Below are 20,678 nucleotides of genomic sequence, written 5' to 3'. Positions count from 1 at the left end.
GGCACTTTGAACAGTGGACGTTACATTTCAGATGTGTTACGACCCGTGGCTCTACCCTTCATTCGATCCCTGCGAAACCTTACATTTCGCCGGCCGGAGTGACCGTGCGGTTCTAGGCGCTACAGTCTGGAGGCGAGCGACGACTCCGGTCGCAGGTTCGAATCCTGCCTCGGGCATGGATGGGTGTGATGTCTTTAGGTTAGGTTTAGTTAGTTGTAAGTTCTAGGCGACCGATGACCTCAGAAGTTAAGTCGCATAGTGCTCAGAGCCATTTGAGCCAAACCCTACATTTCAGCAGGATAATGCGCGACCGCAAGTTGCAGGTCCTGTACGGGCCTTTCTGGATACAGAAAATGTTCGAGTGCTTCCCTGGCGAGCACATTCTCCAGATCTCTCACCAATTGAATATGTCTGGTCAATGGTGGCCAAGCAACTGGCTCGTCACAATATGCCCGTCACTACTCTTGATGAACTGTGGTATCGTGTTGAAGCTGCATGGGCAGCTGTACCTGTACACGCCATCCAAGCTCTGTTTGACTCAATGTCCAGGCATATCAAGGCCGTTATTACGCCCAGAGTTGGTTGTTCTGGCTACTGATTTCTCAGGATCTATGCACCCAAATTGCGTGAAAATGTAATCACATGTCAGTTCTAGTATAATATATTTGTCCAATGAATACCCGTTTATCATCTGCATTGCTTCTTGGTGTAGCGATTTTAATAGCCAGTAGTGTATGTTAGCTTTGACCAACTTTGACATTTTCTTGAATTTAATTGTGAAATGTAATATACTATAGAATACATTTATGAAAGTCTTCTGAATCGGTCTTTTAACTGGCAGTAAATGAGATGTTCAGTGCCTTGTCCGCGAGTAACAACACTGTGTTAAACTGGTTCGAAGAGTTCGTCAACGTACGAAACTGTAACAACAGATAGTGAGAGCATCTGCGACCCCTCTCAGTCTTCTTTGCTACCTGGACAGCTGACCGTTTTCAGTAGCGTCATACCTATAGAGTTGCAACTACGTTCCGCTGCCGCCAGTAGACAGAGCAGCCTGTTAGCTTCGGGCCTCAGAGTGGTCAGCGTCACCGCATGTCGCAGGTGGCTGACTGCCGCCGGACTCCCGACGTTCTTAACCTTCATCACATTCAAATAATAGAAGTCTCCCTTCCCGAAACAACTCTTCACCACTGATAGTGTTAAATATGCCTTCCAGCAGATGGAAAACACTTAACAGTTAACGATGATATATGTGTTTTCGTTTTGTCACCTTTTCCTGCAAACATAAACTCACTACTCAACAGACATGGGAAAGGTTCTCCCTTCAGAAGACGTCCCTTGTAACACGGCCAAATGTTGCAGCTAGATGCAGAGTGTGGCTGGGCTGTAGACACCATATATGAGCGATCTGTTACAGACGTGTGTGTGATGACGGATGAGGTAAGTGCTGAGTTAACCGACAATGGACGTCGGATGACAGCCTGTGCGATAGGCGTGACCGTAGCGTGCCGGAGTTTACGCGAGGATTCTGGCTGAATGTGTCGAACTGCAGTATCTCCACACGAGTACACCGCTGCTACAGGTGCTCAACGAACAGAGGCCATGTAGCGTCCGAAGAACGACAGCGAGCGTCCGATGCTATACTGTGACTCACATTTTAATCAGGAGCGTCAGGAACGCGTTCTTTCCATGACAGTTCGGAGTCAAATGGCTCTGAGCACTATGGGACTCAACTGCTGAGGTCATTAGTCCCCTAGAACGTAGAACTAGTTAAACCTAACTAACCTAAGGACATCACACACATCCATGCCCGAGGCAGGATTCGAACCTGCGACCGTAGCGGTCTCGCGGTTCCAGACTGCAGCGCCAGAACCGCGCGGCCACTTCGGCCGGCAGTTCGGAGTCGACTGCACCACTTTGGCCCCAGCTGCCTACGTCCGATCAGTGTGCACTATCTTCCCTTCTCTTTAATGAACGACAAATTTACACAAAGAGGAGGAGTATGAGGAGGGAAGAGAAGAGAGAAGGCAAATTTCAAGGGAATGGTGAGCAACCCATATTACTATTTCCGAATTAGTGAGAAACAAATTCGGAATAAAATATTAACTTTTCCAAATTTTAAATGTTCATTGTGACATTTTCAGCGCCTGCGAAGGCAATATAAACCGAGTGACCTGTGCCCTACATTGAAAGAACATGTGTTTAGGTAAAAATGCGCGATTTTACATAGTTTCCGCATTTCGAAATTTTTGCAGTAAGTAGATTCTACAGAAGAAATGACACAATGGAAGGTCTGCAAACTACGGCATGAAAGGAATAATAAATTGATTGTTGGTGTTAATAACGATCATCCTCCCTTACCTCCTCTGCATTACTGCAGATGACGTGTCACTGAGCACATTTGTTCTGTGCATGCAGTACACGTGAGGCGCCTAGTTGTTTCCACTGCACTGTGTGGAATATGAAGGTTCTGTTATAGTTCACTAACCTGCTGTCTTCAAGTTGATGTCCCCAGCGCAGAAAACAGCACGCAGGACGTAGGTTCTGTATCTTGAGGCTGAAACTGACTTTTAGCGAGGCTCTGTTCCGAAATAATGTATCACTTCTTTGGGATGCCACTCGCGTATTTTAATATAGCGCCATAGCGCCGTGCGGGATTAGCCGAGCGGTCTAGGGCGCTGCAGTCATGGACTGTGCCGCTGGTCCCGGCGGAGGTACGAGTCCTCCCTCGGGCATGGGTGTGTGTGTGTGTGTGTGTTTGTCCTTAGGATAATTTAGGTTAAGTAGTGTGTAAGCTTAGGGACTGATGACCTTAGCAGTTGAGTCCCATAAGATTTAACACACATTTTTTTAAATTTATTACAGCTACACGAGAAGACTACATGGTCTTAATACAACACCTTCTGATATAGCAAAGTACATGATCAAACACAATGTTTACGAAAATGTATCATTACACTATTTGTGGCACGTCTCTGTGCCTCATGACTACCGGAGTGAATCTTTTAATACTGAATACTGGCAAACACATCCTGCCACAGACAACATGACTGTACATCTCGACTGTCTAATCCAGAGTGACGAACAGGAAAGGAAATAAAAATTGGAATCACATCCTACGACATACAACATGTCTGTTCTTCTCGACTGCCTAATCCAGAGTGACGAACAGCCCGAAACACTTCGCGCGTCATACCAGAAAAGGCGTGACCCGAACGCTTCCGAAGTGCTTCGTCTGCAATTTCGTCAGTCTTTTGTTTTTTATTTAAATTGTTTTCAATAATTCTAAAATGACTGATTGATAGCTGTTGAGAGATATTTATATTAAAAAGTGAAGTCATTCCAATGAGTAGCTTAACTAATAATAATAACTACCCATTGGTCTGGGAACAGCTTCTTGGAGCCCAATATGATGGCTGACTAAGCCAGAAATATTACAAAAGTATCCGTCTAATACTGCCATAAACTCTTAATGTACGCTAGTATGCCGGCCGGGGTGGCCGAGCGGTTTTAGGCGCTACAGTCTGGAACTGCGCGACAGCTACGGTCGCAGTTTCGAATCCTGCATCGGGCATGGATGTGTCTATTGCCTTTAGGTTAGTTATGTTTAAGTAGTTCTACGTTCTAGGTTACTGATGACCTCAGAAGTTAAGTCCCATAGTGCTCAGAGCCATTTGAACCATTTGTACGCTAGTATGTCACGGATGAATTCATTCACTCATATCTTAGTTGTCAGAAGCGAAGAAGGAGAATTCTTACAAATCTTAACACAATTTTAATGAATAATTCTTGACAGTAAACTGAACAAAATAACGCATTTTACGACGCTATTGCGTTTCACCTTATTTTGGCACAGATAACACGAGTTCTTTAGTAAGTCTTATAAACGAACCTATTCAGACGAAGCCGATGAATTGCACGTTATTGGGTAACATGTACCGACATAGAGAATACAAAATTCCTTTGACATCACCGCCATCTGTGAGGCGGTAATTTTTCTTTTACTTTGCTCAGTAGATTACTGAAAAGTTTACGTTGCGGCTAAACGATGTATTTGCTTTCCCTGGAGATCAGAGGGCGTTAATTACCCGGCAATTAGCGAAACTGAACTCGAGGCAGCGGTCCTTTCTGGACGACAAGCGTCAGGACTGAGGCTGGCGGTTTCCTCGAGGGGGCCAGCGCGCTGTCCGGCGCAGTGCGCGGCTCAGAGTGTGTCGCGGCTCGTCGTGCTCTTTAATTATACCGCCACCGCCGCCGCCGCCGCCGCCGCCGCCGCCGCTGCTGCTCTGATTTAATGCAGCACGCCGCCGGCCCTTAATTAACGTTGCGCAGTGCTAAGCCCCGTGCCGCGACTGAACAGGCCCGCGACAACGGACTGACGGACGGACTGCCTGCCGCTGGATTTGGACGCGTCGCTCACAATAATTGCGGCCACGTTCCTCACCTGCTGTCTTTGTTGCAATTAAATTCCTGTCGGGTTGACCGTATCATTCTTGTGAATCTTAAGATTTTCTTGCTGAAGCGAATGTTAAAAGAAATTTCGGACTTGCAGCCGGTGGTCATTAACTATATTTCACATTCTCAGCTCCCAGATTTGAGCTTGCGAGAGATTAATTAATTCTTAAACTTTTAGCAGTTTCTGCGTCCATACGTAAAGCTACAGCTACACCTTCACTTCGCATGTGACCTTATGATGTATGGTAGACGATACTTCGTATACTCCTGTCACTTTTCCGTTTCATGTTCCAGTTGCCATTCCGAGCGGTTCGAGGCGCCATGTAGAAGATTGCGTGGCCCCTCCCGCCGGAGGTTTGAGTCCTAAATCCGGCGTGAGTGTGTGTGTTGTTCTTAGCATAAGTTAGTTTAAGTAGTGTGTAAGTCTAGGGACTGAAGAACTCAGCAGTTTGGTCCCTTAAGAATTCACACACATCTGAACATGTTCCAGTTGCGAAGGTTTCTAGGAAAGCCTCCAAATGACCTTGAATCTCTGTGATTTTGCCTTTAAAGTTTATTCATGAGACGCACGTAGGCTATTATGGGGACAACAGGTATTCTGGACCAGATCTGAACTTTGGCCTCGAACTTGACCTCACCCCTCTCAATTTTCCCCCTCACCCACTCCCCTCTCCTGTTCCTAAGCCACACCCGTTTGTAGCAAACAGATCAATCAGAGAGCTCCTAAGCCAGCACACACATTTTTTTCTCCCAATAATATCTCAGTGTTTGGTTGCCATATCTGCTTGGGTCTGAGGCATCTTGTCACTGCCCGGGCGGCTCCCCTCGTCAGAGGTTCGAGTCCTCCCTTGGGCACTGGCGTGTGTGTTCTCCTTAGACTAAGTTAGTTTATGTAACATTAAGTAGTGTGTAGGCTTAGGGACCGATGACCTCAGCAATTTGGTCCCATAAGACCTTACCTCAAATTTCCAATTATCTGCTTGTCGAATTACATTTGTGAGCTCCTTAAGCCATACCTTTCACCTGGAAAGAGCCAATTACATAGTACACATTTGGAACTCCCAATCATAGCTCCATATTTTACTGCCATAAAAACGGAGCAGCTGATCGAAGAGCTTTCTGTGACATGGATGGCTGAGGCATGACATTATTGTCGTGCAGTGGTGGTAGAATTTGAGTAATTGAAAGCTCTGCAGCCTGGAACAGATATAGAATCACGTGTCTCAACATATCCAAGTTCCTAATACGTAACTATTACATAATCTAGGCAATTGTATACAGGCGTGCCCTGTACTGGAGTTTCAAACAGGCGTGATAAGTATAGATCGTAAGAAAAACACTGAAATTTGTAGTTTGTAGTTTGTAGTGTTACGGAAATTTTCGTAACACATCTATTGCATCTCTTCTACATCTATAACCAGACCGTTAAAGTGACAATTCCATAATACATTTACAACTAATGTATTATGCTTTCGTTATAATAATACATCTATATCTGAGACGTGGCGAATTCTGTGAGGGTGCGCGCGCGATTCTACCGGCACCACTTGAGCTCACATCCCGTCGACCGCGGCCCTCGTCATATCATCTTTGTTGGGATTGTGTGTTCCCTCTGGAGCAGTGTGGTGGGGAGCGGTGCATGGGATACGAAGCCGAACGGGTGTGCATGGGTACTCGGTGCCCCGGCGATTGCAGCGAGTTGAAATCTCTGGCCCTTGCGAACAATCGAGTTTAGCGGCAAGGAGCGGCTCTCGTCGCGTGCTACCTGTTACAAAGTGCGTCAGTCAGTTTTGGTGTGCTAAGTACGCGGAGATGTATTGAACAACTTGTTAGCAGCTACAAGCAGGAGGGCAGTATTACCCGGCGCCTACCTGGAGTCCTGAAGCAATTGACCTCCTTGGCATTTTTTTTCAAATTGTGTATGAAGACTGTTTAGTAAGTGCGGTACTTAAAGATTGTTAATTCTGCCCCGGTGTGAGCTAGCCATGAATCCGCTTCCTTTGTGCCGTTTAGTATGCCCTTTTGGGGCTATGTCTGTCAGTCAGGAGATTTCTGTAAGCGCCAAGCTAGTATTTTGCAAATTTTAATCTGGTACTTGAAAACTTTGTTTGGTATCATTGAGTATTTGATACGACTGATAGTAATTTCTGTTTGTTGTAGACCTTATGGCCCTTCCTGGGGAGGGTTATTGGGTATGGCCTGCAACTAAAGTTGTGTGGGCTCAGCCTAAAGGTACACATGTTTAGGCCATGCGTGTGTGCGTGTTTGCAATTGCACTCTTTCCTATTCCGTGCTGAGGAGGCCTTCGGGTTATAGGTGTAAATTTTAACCGGCCATCTGCCATTTGAGTGTATCCACATTACAGTGTCTATTAGTCCCTAAGCGGCCCAAGTACAGGCATACCTTGACTTATTTAATCTTGTTTGAATTATTAAGTAATTTCTTTCTTTAAACGACTTTGTACCCGGTTTCTTGTTATTGTTAGGAATTTTAACTTGCAATCTTTATGAGCGGGATGCGCCCCTATATCTTTAATTGCCCGTTTAAGAATTTCTGTGTACGTTAATTCTTATCAAACTTGTTTGTTGTTTGGTATATGTTGACAGCTTTGTATCGGCAGCAGTTCACGCGTTGCTGTTCTGCTGATCCGTGGCCGGGTCGCGTTTTCTTTCTACTTAGGCGGCTTTCCCTTCATCGCACGAGGCCTACGTGCTGGGTTCACATGCGATTCTGCTTATTTTCTGTTCCAACCTCAAGCTGAGTACTTCATTGCCATTCTTCCGGTATCGTGCTGCGGCGGTGATATCACCGGATTAGGAAGTAATTTACACAGTGTTTCTGTTATAGTAAGTTCTTGTGGGCGTGTGACGAAAGCCTTTGGGCAAACTCAGCTCTGAGTTTCTTGATTTCTAAAAAAAGCGTGTAATTCTCATTATCATTTTAATAGAGTTTTAGGGGCCCAGTAGTTGAAGTAATTAACTTGATTTATGTATAACAGGCTTTTGGCCAATCACTGCAGTATTACTGTTTGCTTCCTCATGTCTTGTCCATAGAAGAGCAGAATGCCGGAGGAGGTGTATGCATTTTCATGGCTTCTATTTAACGTTTACTGAACTTATATTCAAGTCCTGTCGTGGGATTTGCTCACAGATGCGATGCTAGTCAATGGTTCAAATGGCTCTGAGCACTATGGGACTCAACTGCTGTGGTCATCAGTCCCCTAGAACTTAGAACTACTTAAACCTAACTAACCTAAGGACAGCACACAACACCCAGTCATCACGACGCAGAGAAAATCCCTGACCCCGCCGGGAATCGAACCCGGGAACCCGGGCGTGGGAAGCGAGAACGCTACCGCGCGATGCTAGTCGCGCGGACGGAGTGCCGCCTCAGGTTTATTTAATAATTAACGGTTTGTAATCGGGCCATCTGTTCTTAGAGTGCCGTTTGTAATTTTATGTATAATGCAAATGCCGTTATTCATTGTGATTTAATTTAAAATTGACTTATAATACAGTTGTTAGTAAATAAAAAAGTTTGTTTGGGAATCATAAACAGCGCATTAAGTTAGACCACCCTTCCATCTGTTTTTCTGAAGTTAATCCCTATCCTTGTCCTGGGTCTCAGTACCATGCAGATTATAATCATGTTTCGCAATATATCTGCAGGGTGGAAACGTTCTGTTTGGCAGGGGGGGGGGGGAGGAGGCTAGATTTGTCTATCCTTTGACGTCATTTCTCGTTCCGTTGACTTACTGTCACACGTTTGTCATTCCTTGTGTTATTATACTATTTCTTTTGGTTGTTTTCAGGAAGTCACTACGTATCGTGTACTCCAGTAGGTGGCCCGTGGTTTTTAATGTTAAGAGGGAGTATCTACAGTATGAATTAAAGCTTGGTGGCCTGCCTACAGAAGGTAGCGCCCCAGAACTGGCAGCCAGATTGTGCGCGGCGGTGGGCAGTCCGCTTCGCCTTCCTTCTGACACCATTGTGGAGGTAGCTGCGTGCCTTTTCTTCCTGTTGTTTCAGCCGCTTAACATGATGTGCAACGTAATGTCATCCCTAGAGGGCAGCCCTGAGTTTAGACAGCGAGGGTGCGGTGTCGGAGCAAGAGGTTTTAGGTCGTAATCAGCTCGTTGATGATAAGCGGTCCGGTGCAGGAGGTCTTGGTAGTTCGCTCTCTGAGCACTTCGCCAAATTGCCCAACCATATTATGTGCCTCCTTGCCGATATATCTGAGTTGTCTACTGATTATTTGCATCTAGTGCAACAAGTGCTGTGGCTGTTTGTCCGCTGGTGCCCTGTGCATACGGCACCACGCGATCCTTTCGTTGCTATATCCATTAACAAAAGGGACACCGAGTAGCGAAACCTTGAGACATCGGGACTCCATAGGACAGCTCAGAGTTCTAATTAGAAAGTTGTCGGCGTGTATGCGCCATGAGCTTGTGTCTAAGTATCATTGGCATCTTCCGAGACATTGAGCCACATTGTTGAACGAGTGCGTATGGCTGTACCAGCACTCGATATAGGGACTGCCGAATCTGACAGTATCCCCAATAGTTTAGAAGGAATTCTGCCAGAGGATCCGTCCGGCGCGCTACCCGACTAATTATAATGAATTTCAGTAATTATTAGAGTCAATTGAGGCACTGACCTTTTCTGACGAGTAGCGCGGGGCCAGATGAAGTCTACTATCGACACCTTTCACTCCGCGGGGTAACAAACCACGATCCAAATCTGATTGGTCCGGTCACAAGCGATGTTTCTGTTTCAGTGCGAGTGACCACCTTGTGCGCGAGTGCCCTACTGTGAGAAACCGTAGGCTTAACAGCGGACGCGGGGGTGGTGGTGGTGGGGGGGAGTGGGGGGAGGGAGTCGACTGCGTGAGAGGTGGTTACCGTTTTGTTGTATGCGTATTGCTGCTATGGAAACATCTTTCCTTCCTTATATTTGTGCCCGTGTCGGACAGGAGTCAGTTTGCGCGTTACTGGACTCGGGATTTCGTGTTTCTTATTTGACTGCAAATGGTACCTGGAGTCTGGCCAATTGTGTAAGTTGTTTCCTGTGCGGTCGTCTTCCCAGAGACTTTGTGCGGCCAGTAGGTAAGAGTAGCCTCTGGTTGGCGATCTGCGCGGTAGTAACTTCAGACTCCTCTTAGCTAAGGGCTGCGACGTCACCTTGTTGCTCGCTTGCTATTTTGTTCAGCGGACCGGGCTGGTCCTTTACTTTGCAAGTGGTACCTTGATTTTAAAATTCTACCGGCGGAGGTGGGGAGATGGTAGCCCTCTGCTCTTGTCGTGGTTCGAGCCTCATTAATTGTGTAAGCTTCGTAGCTTACAGACCGGTTGGTCAGCTTCAGGATCTCCTTTGTGACAAACTGGGTGTTACTAATTTAATTCAGTATAATATTAGTCTATTTTATGATGTTCCAGTTCGATAGGCCCTTTATCGCCTTCCGTCTTTGCTGTATGTTTGTCAGGTAACGATCCCTATCCAGTCGGCCACACTTCCAAATACGCGCGCCACCAGTTACGCCGCCGCATTTCCTACGGCCGCCACTGTGGCACCAGGGCGCTGGCACGAGCGATAACGCTACTGCCAATGAGCTGCAGCATTCTCCCTCCAGGGCTTGAGCAGTGTGTGTACTTAAGTTTGAACATTCAAGTACTGAGCCCATTTTGTATGTTTGACAGTTGAGTAAGATTTACAGACGTTCGTAGAGGCCAGGGCTCGAATTCTTCTGAATAAACATTGTAAGAAAGAGTGAACTAATTAAAAATCTTTTTACTCAGTGTATATTCTTAATTTAAATGTACTGTTAGCAACTGGCACAGCAAATACTCCAGCAAAGATATGTATTATTTTTAATATTTTATATTATACATAGAATAAATTTATATATGAATTCTCTGTGAAGGAACTGCATCTGTTTCTCGCTCCTGTGTCCGCTAAAGAACTACAGAGCGTGCAAAGGAAGACACAAAAATCTGATGCAGATAAAAGCTAGGTACATTCATTAGACTTGACTTACCAGAAGCAATGCCATAAAAAATAAATATTTTGTGATATTACGTCGTCCTTACTTGAAAATGTAATCCATCCAATCATTCAAGTTTATATATACCAGCCGTACAGATTGATATGTAGATCTGGAATGCACATTGAAGCGCCAAAAAAACTGGCACAGTCATGCGTTTTTAAATACAGAGATAGGTAAACGGGCAGAATACGGCGCTGCGGTAGGCAGCGTCTATTTAAGACAACAAATGTCTGGTGCAGCTGTTATATCGATTACTGCTGCTACAGTGGCACGTTATAAAGATTTAAGTGAGTTTAAACGTGTTGTTATAGTCGGCACACGAGCGATGGGACACAGCATTTCGAGGTAGCGATTAAGTGGAGATTTTCCCGTAACATTTCACAAGTGTACCGTGAATATCAGGAATCCGGTAAACATCAGGTCTCCGACATGGCTGCGGCCGGATAAAGATCCTGCAAGAACGGCACCAACGACGACTAAAGAGAATCGTTGAACGTGACAAAAGTGCAACCTTTCCGCAAACTGCTGCAGATTTCAGTGCTGGGCCGTCAACAAATGTCAGCGTGCGAACCATTCAACGAAACATCATCGATATGGGCTTTCAGAGCCAAAGGTCCACTGTGTATCCTTGATGACTTCACGACATAAAGCTTTACGCCTCGCCTGGGACCATCAGCACAGACGTTGGATGTGATCGTACGATTCTCGCTTCAGATTGTATCGAGCGAATGGACGTGTACGGGTATGGAGACAACCTCATGAATCCGTAAACCCTGCATGTCAGCAGGGGACTGTTCAAGCTGTTGGCGGCTCTGTACTGGTGTGGGGCGTGTGCAGTTGGAGTGATATTGGGCCCCTGATATGTCTACACCCCTGATACACTAGATATGACTCTGACAGGTGACAATGTAAGCATCCTGTCTCGTCACCTGCATCCATCTACGTCCATTGTGCATTCCGACGGTCTTGAGCAATTCCAGCAGGACAATGCGACACCCCACACTTTCAGAATAACTTGATTGGCCCCATGGACACTCTTCTGAGTTCTAACACTTCCGCTGACCACTGAACTCCCCAAACAGAAATTCTTACAATTTTAGAAAATTTGGGTGATTTATTCCAGAGAAAGTGCAAGTCCCGAGAAAGTGCAAGTCAATAGTGCGTTAGTCCACCTCTGGCAATTGTTCGGCTCGATATTCAAGGACAGAGTTGATGGATGTCCACCTGAGATATCGTTTTGTTTGTCCGTACTTTCGAGAGGAGGTCTTGGGGACGACGGCCGTTTACTGTTGTGAGAAAATGAAACGCCTACAGGGGTCCTAATGATTTTATTTATTTTGTCGCTACCAGGTTCGGCGCTTCAATGCACCATCCTCAGGCTGTAGTTGATGCTGAAGAGGTTGAAGCGATCGCCATACCCCCATCAGTGGCCATTACGCAGACTATCTGAAAGCTTTGGTGTCAGCACTCTAACCATCAACTTCCAATTCAACTGGCAGTTGATGGTTAGAGTGCTGACACTAAAGTTTTCAGATATGTTGTCCACTGATGCGGATGTAGGGATCGCGTCAACCTCTTCAGCACAACTACAATCTGAAGACGGATGGCGCACTGAAGCGTCGGAACTGGTAGCGACAAAATAAATAGAATCGTAAGGACGGCTTCCTCACAGATCCTGAGATACCATCCAAATTTCTGCCCAAATGGCACTTTAGATCGTCAAACTTCCTAGCTGGTTGAATGGCCGTGCCAGTAATGCTCCAAACGTTTTCAATTGTGGAGAGATCCGGCGATCTTGCTGGCCGAGGTAGGGTTTGGAAAATACGTAGACAGGCAATAGAAACTCCCGTCGTGTGCGGGCGGGCATTACCTTGCTGTAAAGCCCTGGATGGCTTACCATAGAGGACAATAAAACAGGGCGTAGAATATCGCCAACGAACCACTGTGCTGAAAGGGTATCGCGGATGATAACGAAACGGGACTTGGCTGTCGGGCCATACGGCGGGAAACAGCTTAGTATGCCACCAATATCAGGGGCGTCTCCAGCCACCCCTTCTCTGGTCACCGTGTCTCACTTCGAAGTAGGATTCATAACTGAAGACCAATTCCACTCTACTCAATGAAATTCCAGGTCGAAGACGTGTCTACAGATGCCCCAGACAGCGTTGGGATACCAACTGTCGTCCGCCACATGGTCCGATAGCCACGAGTGACGGTATGGGGTACCACTTCATTTCATATAGTGTCCCCTGTGGTTGTGATCGCGACACCCTTACAGCACAGCGGTATTTCTATATTCTACGTCCGCAGCTCGTGGTCTAATGACTAGAGTTGCTGCCTCTGGATCATGGGGTCCTGGGTTCGATCCCCGGCCCGGTTGGGGATTTTTCTCCGCCTGGGTGTTTGTGTTTTCCTCATCATTTCATCCTCATCGTAAACCATGAAAGAAGCGAGATTAGCACTGAGTAGACATAGGGAGCGCCCAACAACCAAACTTCATCATCATCATCAGCTATATTCTACGCCCCATTTTGTGGCTCTTCATCACAAGCCATCGTGAGCTTGTTTTTCAGCAAGATAACGCCCGCCCGACACGACGAGAGTTTCTACTGCCTGTCTACCTATCCCGCTGGTAAGATCGCCTGATTTCTCCCAAACTGAGAACGTTTGGAGCATTATGGGCAGGTCTGTCGAAGCAGCTTGGGATTTTGAGGATATAGCGTGCCAGTTGATCAAGATTTCTGGATGATATCTCAGAAGGACATCCAACAACTCTATCAATGAATACCAAGACGAATAATTGTATGCTTAAATACCAGAGATGGACTAACGTGTTACTTACTTACTCAATTTGAGAACCTCTCTCTCTTGAATAAATCATCCCATTTTTCCTAAATTGTTATCGTTTATTTATCTCAAGATGTGAATCACATCTACCGATTTCCATCCCATTCTTTCGTGGTGCGTCAGTTTCTTTGTGCTAGTGTGTATTTTAATAAATGAGTAAACATTCATTGCGTTGTCAGTGTTATCTGTGTTTATTCTAACGTTACCCTACGAGCAGGCTACTTGAGCGTGGAAGCACGCCCCGTCAATATAGCAACTGGTTCCTATGGTGCTATCTTTATGATCAGCGCCAAACGTTTCTGATGGAAACAACATAGTCACATATATTCGTGATAGATAAATACATTTTACGGCTCGGATCCGCCTTAAAATGAGAAAAAAGGGATTACAGAGATGCTATGTCTTACGTAATATTGATCTAATAACCAATAGTTAGCTTTAAATGTAATAAATCGTGATAACCAATTTGATGCTTACAGCTTGAATCATATGCAGCTGGTGCTGCAGCGTTAGAAGTGGTTGTTTCCATATTGCCGAGTCTGTCTCTTTCTGCCCCGTTTAACTCTCCCTCCGTCTCTCTCTCTCTCTCTCTCTCTCTCTCTCTCTCTCTCTCTCTCTCTCTCTCTCCCCCTCCCTCCCTCCCTTGTAATTTCTCTCTCTGTCATACATTCTAAAATGCGTGCGTACGTATGTGCAAATGTACCAGGTACAGTATATTCGCTCTTGTTGTTCAAAGGACAAAATGTTTTATTGATAACGCAATTAATTTGTCAGGGGAGTATCCATAAAGTAAATGTTTGGCACAAAAGAGGATATTATTAAGTTCTGCAACAAGTACTGAACAACTCATATTCTACGCTTTGTTCAGGCGGGTTGCATTCAGGAACCGAAACGAGAAATGTTGGTTTTAACGGACGTCGCTATAAATTAACGCTACATTCACTTTGGAGTAAATTATTCCGGCGGTAAAATAAATGTTTCTGTGCCGTGGGAGCGCACACACAGCTAGCAATTTAACATCATTTGAATTAAATTAAATTAAATCAGTAATCACTGGAATAAATAATTCGGTAAAAGCGGATGCCATTTATTACTGTAACAGAACGCAAATTGACTGTTTGGCTGCCGAAGGTGATTCCAGGAATCACCGTCCCTTTAGATTTGAAGAAATTTGTTGCTTTACGTCTTTCTAGAAATATGTTTAGAGTAAGTCACTTTCTTAGGATTCGGGATATCACTTGCGCTTTAATTTTTTAGTTTTTAAACTTATCTTAGCTCTTATGTTTTCAATATACTTGATATGTTCTTCCGTTAGTTTTTATCCAGCCTCAGTTTCCGGAAGTCTACAGCCCTGAACAATCTTTCTTACACATATTTCAGTTTCTGGCTTCTCCCGTAGTTAAAACTCCCCCCTCTCCATCGCGCTGGCTGGTAGAGCAACCGTATAAAATTATTTTCAAGAAAAACGGTCTTGCTTGCGGAAAATATTTTCTGCCGTCTTCAGATTTTGTCTGCAGTTATGCTGTGAAATAAGCATAAACGGGTGATCTTGACGTATGCTTATTTCATAGAATAACGGATAACAAAATCTGATGATGACATAAAAAGGCGGAACGCCTCATTGAACAATATTTTTTGTAACCAAGTCTGTTTTCCTTAATCTCCAGTAATTTTTATTCTCCGCTTTTTCCCCTGCTTCTGCATTAGTTGGTATTAAGTGCAACAGAGCGTAACCCTACGGCTTTAGTTTTATTACAGCAGAAGATGGTTCTGGATGTGATCTCGTAGATTTTTACTGAGGACTTGATAGTTACGTTGTTTTAGGCTGCAAGAACATGTCACTTCCTCTCCGTTGGTTTCAATGTCTCCCATCGTCGTAGTTGGGTGCAGAGAATGAAAATAGCCACAAACAACGTTCCAAGAAACACATATACCAGCACATAAAACTGAGATTCTATGCCGGCCGAGGTGGCCGCGTGGTTCTGGCGCTGCAGTCTGGAACCGCGAGACCGCTACGGTCGCAGGTTCGAATCCTGCCTCGGGCATGGATGTGTGTGATGTCCTTAGGTTAGTTAGGTTTAACTAGTTCTAAGTTCTAGGGGACTAATGACCTGAGCAGTTGAGTCCCATAGTGCTCAGAGCCATTTGAACCATTTTTTTTTTTTTTTTTTTTTAGATTCTATAATAATAAAGAGGAATGAATTAAGTCAGACTGATAGTAAACGGAGGCAGCCGATGGCGTAATTTGATGCAAGGTCAATGGGCAAGGGAAATTCGATCTTCTTCGACTGGTTTGACTTTGAGTGTGAATCCTCTTCGGTCCACGAGTTCTTTTAACTGTTCTGTGAGGTAAAACTATCGAACCATCTAGAAGGTGATGTAGGAGACGCCGACTGTCTCTCATTCCTGTATACGCTGACAGACGGTCTACTGGAAAAACCATTTCCTACATGCTTGACGCTTGTATATCCCTGCCCAAACCTTGGACGCCAAAATCCTGTTCTGTTTCAATTAAATGCACATTGAGAGTTTGTTCCTCCAACAAATAATTTTGTTAGTTACACTATGTGATCAAAAGTATGCTGACACCACCAAAAACATACGTTTTTCATATTAGGTGTATTGTGCTTCCACCTAGTGCCAGGTACTCCATATCAGCGACCTCAGCAGTGATTAGACTTTGTGAGGGAGCACAATGGGCTGCTTCGCGGATCTCACGGACTTCGAACGTAATCAGGAGATTGGGTGTCAATTGTGTTGCACGTCTGTACGCGAGATTTGCACACACTTAAACATCCCGAGGTCCACTGTTTCCGATGTAATAGTGAAGTGGAAACGTGAAGGTACACGTAAAGCACAAAAGCGTACAGGCCGACCTCGTCTGTTGACTGACAGAGACCGCCAACAGTTAAAGAGGGTCGCAATGTGTTATAGGCAGACATCTATCCAGACCATCACACAGGAATTCCATACTGCATCAGGATCCACTGCGAGTACTATGACAGTTAGGCGGGAGGTGAGGAAACTTAGGTTTCATGGTCGAGCTGCTGCTCATAAGCCACACATCACGCCTCGCTTGGTGTAAGGAGCGTAAACATTGGACGTTTGAACAGTGGGAAAACGTTGTTAGGTGTGAATAATCACGGTACACAAAGTGACGATCCGATGGCAGTGTGTGGATATGGTGAATGCCCGGTGAAGGTCATATGCCAGCGTGTGTAGTGCCAAAAGTAAAATTCGGAGGAGGTGGTGTTATGGAGTGGTCATATTTTTCATGAAGGGGGCTTGCACCCCTTGTTGTATCGCGTGGCGCTATCACAGCACAGGCCTACACTAATGTTTTAAGCACCTTCTTGCTTTCCACTGCAGAAGAGCAATTCGGGGATGGTGATTCCATCTTTCAACACGATCGAGCACCTGTTGTTCAAAATACACGGCCTGTGCCGGAGTGGTAACACGACAATAATGTCCCTGTAATGGACTGGCCTGCACACAGTCCTGACCTGAATCGTATAGAACAACTTTGGGATGTTTTGGAACACTGACGTCGTGCCAGGTCTCACTGACCGACATCGATACCTCTTCTCAGTGCAGCACTCCGTGAACAATGGGCTGCCATTCCCCAAGAAATCTTCCAGCAGATGATTGAACGTATGCCTCTGAGAACGAAAGCTGTCATCAAGGCTAAGGGTGCGCCTACACCATATTGAATTCCAGCATTACTGATGGAAGGCGTCACGAACTTGTAAGTCATTTTCAGCCATGTGTCCGTATATTTTGATCACATAGTGTAATTCTGAACTGAGCACCAAGCTAGTTACTGTAAGCTAATTACAGCATACTACAATGCGGACAGTATCCTGAAGGGGACAGGAAAAATGATACAGAAGTGTGGGGTACGAGGCAATGAAACATGAACATTGGTGAGTACATGTATTGAAATACTGTACATATGCAGAAATGAAGTGACATTATGTTTACAATTTATTGGGTAACAGAAAACAAATATTTACTGGCTGAAAGTTGGGAATGATATGTTGTGTGGGATTATAAGTTCTTATCTAAAGCGGGACAAAACCTAAGGAACATCAAGGATTACCACCTACCGAACTGGTCGCAGTATCGGACAGAACTACGTAGCGGCGAGCTTTGCCTCGGCAGGTGATGTAACAGCCCGTGTGTGATTGCGTGGAATGTCTACTCATAGAATGTCCCACGACGCCGTCAGAAACGAGGCACGGACAGGGCACCAGTGTCAGACACTGGCTGGGACACCATCTCGAAGAAGCAGCAGCTACTCCAGGACTGCATTGGAATAGCTTGTAACTCTAGCTGTTCGTCTCCAAGTCTCCACTTTAACAGAACTCTGACTTAAATGTTCTCTCGCCTATGTTCATTTTTTCGATGGTTTGCTTCTATTGTTTCGGAAATTGTACATTATTCAAGCACAGGAGTATTGCGTTGCTGCTGGCCGTCGGTAACTTCCTTGTGCGACGGTCAGCTACCACTGGTACACAATTTAGGTTTGGCTGTACTGAACTGACAAATACATTTCTTGTGTCCAAGTGTACATCCTAGGTTTTAAGAGTTTAGGAAAATTTGTCAGGTGGTCCGTCGCCTATCAAATAGCGAAACAATCCCACCAACTTTTCTTACGGTTTGCCTTCCTTCCTACGAACGGCCATTGTAAGACTTGATTAAAATGTGTGTAAATTCCTAAGGGACTAAACTTCCGAGGCCATCGGTCCCTAAACTTACGCACTACTTAAACTAACTTAGACTAACTTATGCTAAGAAAAACGCATACACCTATGTCCGAGGGAGGTGTCGAACCTCAGGCGGCAGGGGCCGTGCAATCCGTGACAAGGCGCCTCAAACCACTCGGTCACTCCGCGTGGCTAAGACTGGATTGCATGTAGTGCCAACAAAGTGACTGGAATCAAATGACGTCAACAACTTCACTTGGATATTAAATCACTTCACTCCTACGTTTGCCGCCACATACATACAGGGTGACTAGAATTAAACTTTCGCTGCTTCAGTCAATACAGACGGAAAACTATTTAGCTTACGGGTACGCAGCTTCATATGAACAATTTCTGACTGTGCGCTGCAGTATTTCCGTTGTTAGTAGAGTTAGTATCATGGTTTGCCGTCAGACACCGGTACTTTTGCCAGCATTCTCAAAAATTTCAGAAAAAGTAATGAACAGGCAGCTTCTAAACCATCTGACCACAATTAACATATTATCAAGAACACAGTTTGGATTTCTGAAGGGTTCTGATACTGAGAAGGCTATTTACACCTACAGTGAAAATGTACTTAATTCATTAAATAACAAATTACAAACAACAGGTATTTTCTGTGATTTGTCCAAGGCATTTCATTGTGTGAACCACAACATCCTTTTAAATAAATTAGAATTCTATGGTGTCACGGGCAGTGCTGCAAAATGGTTCGAGTCTTACCTCACTAACAGGAAACAAAGGGTGTCAGTGCAAGGGACTAGTGAATTAAGTCATCAGTCATCATCAGAATGGGAAGAAATTGCATGTGGTGTCCCACAAGGATCCATCTTAGGGCCATTGCTTTTTCTTGTGTACATTAATGATCTCTCATCAGTTACACTGCCAGAAGCAGAGTTCGTTTTTTTGGCAGATGACACAAGTATTGCAATAAATAATATGTCGAGTGTAGCTCTAGAAAGATCTGCTAATCATATTTTCATGGATATTAATAAATGGTTTAAAGCCAACTCACTGACATTAACTTCGAAAAGACTCACTATATGCAATTCAGAACAATTCAGAACCTGTAAGAGGTTTCCACCCAGCATATGCATAAAGTATGAAGAAGAGCAGATAGAAGAGGTTGACAGTCTTAAATTCCTGGGATTACAACTTGATAATAAATTCAGTTGGGAGGAGCACACCACAGAACTGCTGAAACGCCTTAACAAATCTGTATTTGCAATTCGAGTGTTAGCAAACATAGGTATAATATTTTGGGGTAACTCTACAAGTCAACCAAAAGTTTTCAGAGTCCAAAAGCGTGTAATACGTATTATTTGTGGAGTAAATTCACGGACGTCCTGTAGAAACCTCTTCAAAGAACTGGGTATACTAACTACTTCCTCTCAGTATATTTAATCCTTAATGAAATTTGTCCTAAACAATGTATCTCTTTTTCCAACAAACAGCTCAGTTCATACATACGATACCAGGAACAAAAATGATCTGCACAAGGACTTAAAAGCACTTACTTTAGTTCAAAAAGGGGTCCACTACTCAGGAACACTCATCTTCAATAACTTGCCAGTGCACATAAAAAATTTAGTTACAAATAAAGATCAGTTTAAAAGGAGTCTGAAAGACTTAAACAGTGGCCATCTCCTTCTACTCCATTGACGAATTTTTTAATAGAAACTAATGATGTATTGTATATACTCATACCACTAGTATCGTTATTTCAGCTTAAAAATGATGTATTGTATATACTCATACTATTAGTATTGTTATTTCAGTTTAAAAAAAGTGACATGTTCCACATCCACGATGATCTCCTCAGCACGGATCTCTGGAACGAAAAACTAATCTAATCTAATCATCTAATCCAATCTACTGGAACCGCTGCGTAGGGTTGGTACACAAGCATCAATGTACATCACAACTGCATGCAGTCAACTTGGGTCCCACGATGTGACCACGGCTTTACTCGTTAAGCTGTTTGATTAAAACCACAGCAATAGTTCTGCTGCTCTTTGCGATTATCGACGTATTACAGAAATACGGAAAGGTCCACTTTTTGCACTAGGGTCGAAGAACATGATTCGGAAGTACAAATTAACTAAAGACTTGGGAATTGCTTCCGGTAGAGGCTGACGACCAATTAAACCATAAACTGCTGAAAAAGTTATGGTTGCCATGGCTGAGGAAGTTGGGCTCAATGTGCCATTGTCAAGCAGTGTACGTGTGTGAACATTCCATGGCCCACAGCAGTAAAGCAACCCCTAGTGCATACCCAGGCTCTTGTGGGCTCAGAGGGCCGTCACAAGCAGCAACGTTTGTAGCATGGAACGTAAATATGGTAGGCAATTAACAAATTTCACCCTCTAATGTGGGAACTACGATGTGTTTTTCTGAGTAGTTTACTCGTTATTTATCTTCCAGATGTCCTTACAAATGTTTCCACGAATTTTTATTAACATGCGATCACCTGTTTTTCATGGCGACCATCTCACGTAGCGAATGTTTCATTCTAAGCAGCATGTACATTTCTGTCACGGGAGAGGGAAACGGAAGTTCACGGCGGAACACCAATTTCCGATGCGAGAC

Source organism: Schistocerca nitens, chromosome 1 (genome assembly GCF_023898315.1).
Source record: "Schistocerca nitens isolate TAMUIC-IGC-003100 chromosome 1, iqSchNite1.1, whole genome shotgun sequence".
NCBI classification, from domain to species: Eukaryota; Metazoa; Arthropoda; class Insecta; order Orthoptera; family Acrididae; genus Schistocerca; species Schistocerca nitens.
This window is presented reverse-complemented; position numbering follows the sequence as displayed.